This window comes from Acinonyx jubatus, chromosome A3 (genome assembly GCF_027475565.1).
Source record: "Acinonyx jubatus isolate Ajub_Pintada_27869175 chromosome A3, VMU_Ajub_asm_v1.0, whole genome shotgun sequence".
NCBI lineage: Eukaryota > Metazoa > Chordata > Mammalia > Carnivora > Felidae > Acinonyx > Acinonyx jubatus.
In genome coordinates, this window is record NC_069388.1 from 80,547,095 (window position 1) to 80,553,094 (window position 6,000).

Here is a 6,000-nt window from a genome sequence, read left to right on the forward strand (position 1 = left end):
TATCCAATCCATGGCTGTTTTTGTAAATAAAGTGTTGTTGGAACACGGCCATACCTGTTTGTTTACTTACTGTCTCTGGCCACTTTCATGCTCTAATGGCAGAGTTGTATCGTTTTGACACAGAACCAGGTAGCTCACAAAGCCTAAACTATTTGCAATCTGGACCTTTACAGAAAAAATTTGACAACATGTGCAAAAATGCATCGGCTTTCCAAATTCCAAGAGTGTGTTGATCTGTCTCAACTGTGCCGTTTCTTCTATTTCTTTCCCCTTGGGGATCAGCACGGTACACTGGGCAAACCACAGAATGGGACCACCTCTAGGGAAGAGCTCCAGTGTGCTGCAGAAGGACTGGGATGCTTGTTCGCTTTCAGGGCTCATTGGGGTGTTGTGGTTGTCTTGTAACATGGGTGAAGTTTCTCGTGTTTTTTAGACTTAAGGAAATTCTTCCTGAATTTAATTCCTTTCTCGTATGCACCCTCCAAAAGAAGTTCTCCTGTCACCTGGAAGTTTTGTATATATTCTCAACTAATCGAACAAAAAGTGAACAATCTGAGTGCAATCAACTCAAGGACAAAAAATGGGTTACAGGAAGGGGCACCTGGGTGGCTCAGTCGGTTGAACATCTGACTTTGGCTCAGGTCATGGTCTCATGGCCCGTGAGTTGGAGCCCCGTACCCGGCTCTGTGCTGACAGCTCAGTGCATGGAGCCTGCTTCAGATTCTGTGTCTCCCTCTCTCTTTCTGCCCCTCCCCAACTTGTGCTCGCTCTCTCAAAAATAAACATTTTTTAAAAATTAAAAAATAAAATAAAATGGGTTATAGGAAGGGCAAAAAGTGGGTAGAGATCACAGACTGCAACACCAATCTTCTAATTGTTGTTCGAAAAAGACCAACTGTAGAATACGATGCATTGTGTAATTGCGCTGTCTTTGTAAACTCAGAGATTATATGTCACTGCAATCATTTTTAGTTAACAATGACTATATGTTGCTTCGTTGTCCTTTATATATATATATGTATGTATATATACATATATATATATATATATATATATATATATAATGTTATTAAACTGTGCTGTATGATCAAGGCTTCCTGGATCCTTTATTTAATAAAGATTTGGAGACTTCAAAAGAAGTTGCATCCTGCTCAAATGGATGGCCTCTTCTCGCCCGGGGTTCCTGTGATTCACAGCAGCACCATCCCACTCCCAGGGGCTCTGCCAAGCCCTTCTGCGGTGTTTCTAAGGACATAGGTTTGATTTCAAAAAGCACCGACACCTCCCTGCCTCTCCCAGCACTCAGAAAATAAGTTTCCAACCTCCTGGCTTGCTGGCTTTGGCCAGAGCCCAAGCCCCGTTCCCTTGTTTGCAGGAGTGCCGGAAGGGAGGCTGGGTCCTCTGGCGGAGGCACTGTCCTCTCATCCTCTGGAGTTGCTGGTGGGGAGGTGGTGTGGACCCTGCCCTCCCAAGCTGGGTGGGGTTGGGGCTGGAAGATTTAAAGATTTAAAGGCCCCACCTGAAAGAGCTGCTATAGTCTGCAAAGTATCTAAGGACCTTTGGCTTTCTGCTTTCTAGGGCTTTTTCACTAATCTCCCCTTTTGTGGATCATCCAGGCCATCTCAATAGCCTGAAATCTGCCCCACCTCCTGCTGACATCTCCCCTTCCTTCGCCCCCTAAAAGGTCCTGCTAGAATGTAAGCTCCATGAACACCGGGCCCTTCATGGATGGATCCTAGAACAGCCCGGTACACATTAGGTGCTCAATAAATATTTGTTGAATGAGTGGCTCTTAGATAGACATTTACTCATAGGACACTTGGGATGACTCTGTGTCTACTTCCTAGTGTTTCTTTAGATCTATGCCTTTTTTATTTTTTTAGACAGAAAAAGATTTTATTTAGGCCAACTTTACACACAGCAAAATGTCAGGTCTTTGGTGCACAATTTGGTGAGGTTTGAAAAATATATTCCCTATGCAACCAAAACTCCAATCGAGAATTGTAACATTTCCATCACCCCCGAAAAGAAACAATGCTCTTTATTAGCCAACAATTAGTCCTCATTTTACATATTCCCGGTTAGAGTTCTTATTTCACTCTACCCTTTATATAGGGACCCCTGTCTGCCTTTACCTACCAAAGTATAAGCTCAGTGAGGCTGGGGACACCATGACTTGTCGTGCCCTCTCCAGAGCCCAGCAAACAAATAAATGTGTTGAAGTGCACTCCTGGATAATCAGGAGATAAAACTCACATCAAGAATGCACTGAAATGCGTACGACCTATTTCTGGGTGCAATGCTGGGTAGAGAGGCACAGAGCGCAGATCCTGGCAGAGGAGGAGGAGAAGCTTCCTAAAGGCGAAGAAAGAACAGAACAGGGTGCAAGAAGTGCCACCCAACGGGACACAGAAACCTCACAATTTTGCCTAAAGTTAGATCCGCTATTCTTACAAGCAAAAGGATTCTCTTCCCAATCATTCAGTGAAAGATGGGCGTGGTTCATCTCCACACCAAAAGTTACACCGAAGGTTTGCAACTTAGTAGTGCTTTGCACCCGATACATGATTTTTGAATAGAATTTATTGAATACCTGTCTTACTCTCATGATACAGCTGCACCTAGCCTGCCAATAACGAGGACCCTGCAGGAAATGGGCTAAGATCTGGAACGAGCCAATAATGGCATCATGGTGAAGAACACAAACTCTGGAGCCAAGGTCATGGAATTCAAATTCCGGGACCACTACTAGGTTTGTAATTCTGTGCATGTTATTCAGCCTCTCTGTCCATCAGCGTCCTCATTTGTAGAGCAGGTGACAAGGAGAGCAAGCTTCTTGTGAGGATTAATGAGAACAAACACATAAAGAGCTTAGCACAAGCCTGGCATATACAGAGTGCTCAGGAAGGGTGCTCATTATTAACAATTCTCAGAGACCGTTCGAGCCTTCCAGAACAACCTCAGCTGCAGGAAGTAGGCAAAAAAGTAGCTAATCCATTCCAGGGCCAGCTACAGCATGGGGAGGGTGTGAACTCAGCAGGTCAGAGTCCCGACAGAGAGGGAGCCTTGGAGAATCTGATAGGAGGGAGCAGAACAGCCCAAGGAGCAGGGAAACAAAGCTTGAATTCAGGGGCCGTGGGGATTGAGGACTAGGCACAGAAAAATCCTTAACAAGGAGGCTAGAAATTGAAAATGAGTGGCTTGTCCCAGACAGAAATGGGAAGTCAGTTCAGCCTTCAAACCTCATATGTCCAATTCCTTCCTCCACTTTTTCTTTTAATTTGGCTACGAGTACACACCAGGTATGTGCTTAATATTGGCATGTGCACAAATACACCACATGTTCATCATGAAGAAACAGTTACAACAGAAACAATTAACACAGAATACTGAAAATACAAATGGAGGAAAAGGAATTCGCGGTGCATTTCTGCGGTAGCAGCCTCTGCTGAACAGTGATTCCCGGCTCTATGAACTGGATACGCAACACAATTGCAAGTCTGTCAGTGAGAGCCACAGTCTGGAAACCCCAGCCGAGAGAGAGCTTCGCTGCATCTCTAGGTCAGAGCAATGCAGGGAGGTGGGAGGAGCTGGTTCCAAGTAATTTTTTCCTTTTCCCGGTCACTCTCCCAACATCACAATTATTAATTATCCGTCTCTATAGTCCCTATTAGGAGCACCCCCTCCAGGGAAAAAGCAGTTGACTTTTCAAAAATGTAGTCCTTGAAAGGTTTAGACCTATGACTGTCCCCCTCTGTGGTGTTCTAAAAATGCTTCCCTTGGCAGTTCAGCCATGACTCATACAGCATAGAAAAGCATTTCAGAGGAATTATTTTTCTCTGCCTCTGAAACCAGGCTTATGGTCTAGTTGCTGTTGTGGGTTTCTCTTGCTCAGCTGCTGGGGCTTCCTGGTGCCGTCTCAGTGATGGAATCAGAGTTATGTCTGCAAACAGGACCGCTCCACTCTATCACCTGTCTCCATTTGGTGTGGAAGGAGAAGCCAAGGCTGAGGTTTCCCACTTCGTGGTGTGGAGACCTGGGACATCCTCTCCGGGCCCTGAAATTCCTGGTTCACCTTTCCTGCCAGGGTGGGCCTGTGTCCCCAGTAAACAAGGGCTGTCAGAGGCCCCTGTGGGAGCAGGTGGCACTGTGCCCTCCCTGGCATGCTCAGGCTTTGATTTAACACAGAAATAATTTGACTTGGAGAGGGAAGATGGGATTCCCTCCCAGGGGAATGTGTTCATATGGCAGCAAGGCTGATTAGAAATTTACCTGTTGGCACAGAAAGAAAAGGACAGATTAATTCTGTGAAAGCTGTCCAATTAAACTGGTCAGCCCTCTCGGAGTGAAGGCCGGATGTTGGAGTCAGCCCCGAGCCCCATCAGCAGGAACAAGTGGACCTGTCATTGGATAAAAACAATTCCATGCAGCGGCGCCTGGGTGGCTCAGTTGGTTAAGCGTCCGACTTCGGCTCAGGTTATGATCTCACTGTTCGTGAGTTCGAGCCCCGCATTGGGCTCTGTGCTGACAGCTCAGAGCCTGGAGCCTGCTTCAGCTTCTGTGCCTCCCTCTCTCTCTGCCCCTCCCCTGCTCATGCTCTGTCTCTCTCTGTCTCAAAAATAAATAAACATTAAAAAAAACATTTCCATGCATGCCAGGAGGCAGCATGCTGCGTGGGGTGAACATGCTTTGCTCGTGTCCCAGCACTGCCGCTTACCCCCATAAGTGATCTGGAGTAAGTCCTGTTGGGTCTCCAGTCTTCAATTCTCTCATCTGTAGAAGAGAACTAACAACAACAATAACAGGGTTTGGGGGGAATGACTAAATCAGATCAATCATGGAAAAGGCCTGAAAAGTGCTTGACACATAGTAGGCCCTCATTATTGCTAGTTTCTTAACATATTTATCTTCCCTGTTCCTCTCTCTTTCCTGCTGGCTCTTATAAAAGCGTGGAGAATGGGAAAATAAGAAGAGGCCTGAAGAAAAAAAGGATACTCCAGGCAGGGAGGAAGACAGAACTGGAAGGGAAAGTCTCAGAAGGAAAGCTTAGGGCATTCAGAAACTGGAACAATGATGGTATTTCGTAGGTTCATTTCCCTGCTCACGTATTTATCACTCCTGGCAGATGATATCTTAGCTATCTTTGGGTTCCTGAAGGCTAGATCGATGCCAAACACACAGTAGGAGCTCAACAAATCCAAATGGAGTGATAGACACAATGAGCCTCTCAAGAAGAGGGACAAACAGGCTGATTGGTTTATGGCCACACCTTCTGGTTTCACCGCCTCATTGGGCATGAAGAGTTTTTGTCAGGCGAAACTCTGATGCGTGTTTGTAAAAGTGCTTCTCAAATGAAACCACCAATTGCTCAAATTAAAAGTCACAATTCCGTACAACTAGGAGGCCAGCCCATCGGTAACCAGTGTGGAGCCCAGTGTTAACGGGTGCGGTGCTGCTGGTTTGGAAGCGGACCAAAGAGACAGTGAGGAAACACGACGGTTGCCCGGATGCATAAACACAGAACCAGCATCCCATCGCCTCATCCCTGAGACACTCCAGTCACAGCATCGGTGACACCCACAAGTGGTTACTTGTCAGCTCTTGTCAAGCGCAGCAACAAAGGCTAACTGCCCCCAAAATGCAGATATTAAGGACAAAAACACAGTAATAGTAGTTTTTATCAAAAAGCTAAATACTGTGTGTGTGTGTGTGTGTGTGTGTGTGATATTTTTCTAAGGTGAGTATAAGACAAGGGTCTGTGTTAAAAAAGCAAACATTTGTCTGGTTTTTTTTTTAGTTTATTTTGAGAGAGAGCATACATGTGCTCTTGTGCACATGGGGGAGGAGCAGGTAGAGAGAGCGACAGAGAATCCCAAGCAGGCTCTGCACTGACAGTGTGCAGATCCCGCTGGGCTCGATCCCACGAACCCATGAGATCACGCACGCCCTGAGCTGAAATCAAGAGTCAGGCACTCAACTGACTGAGCCACCCAGGTGTCC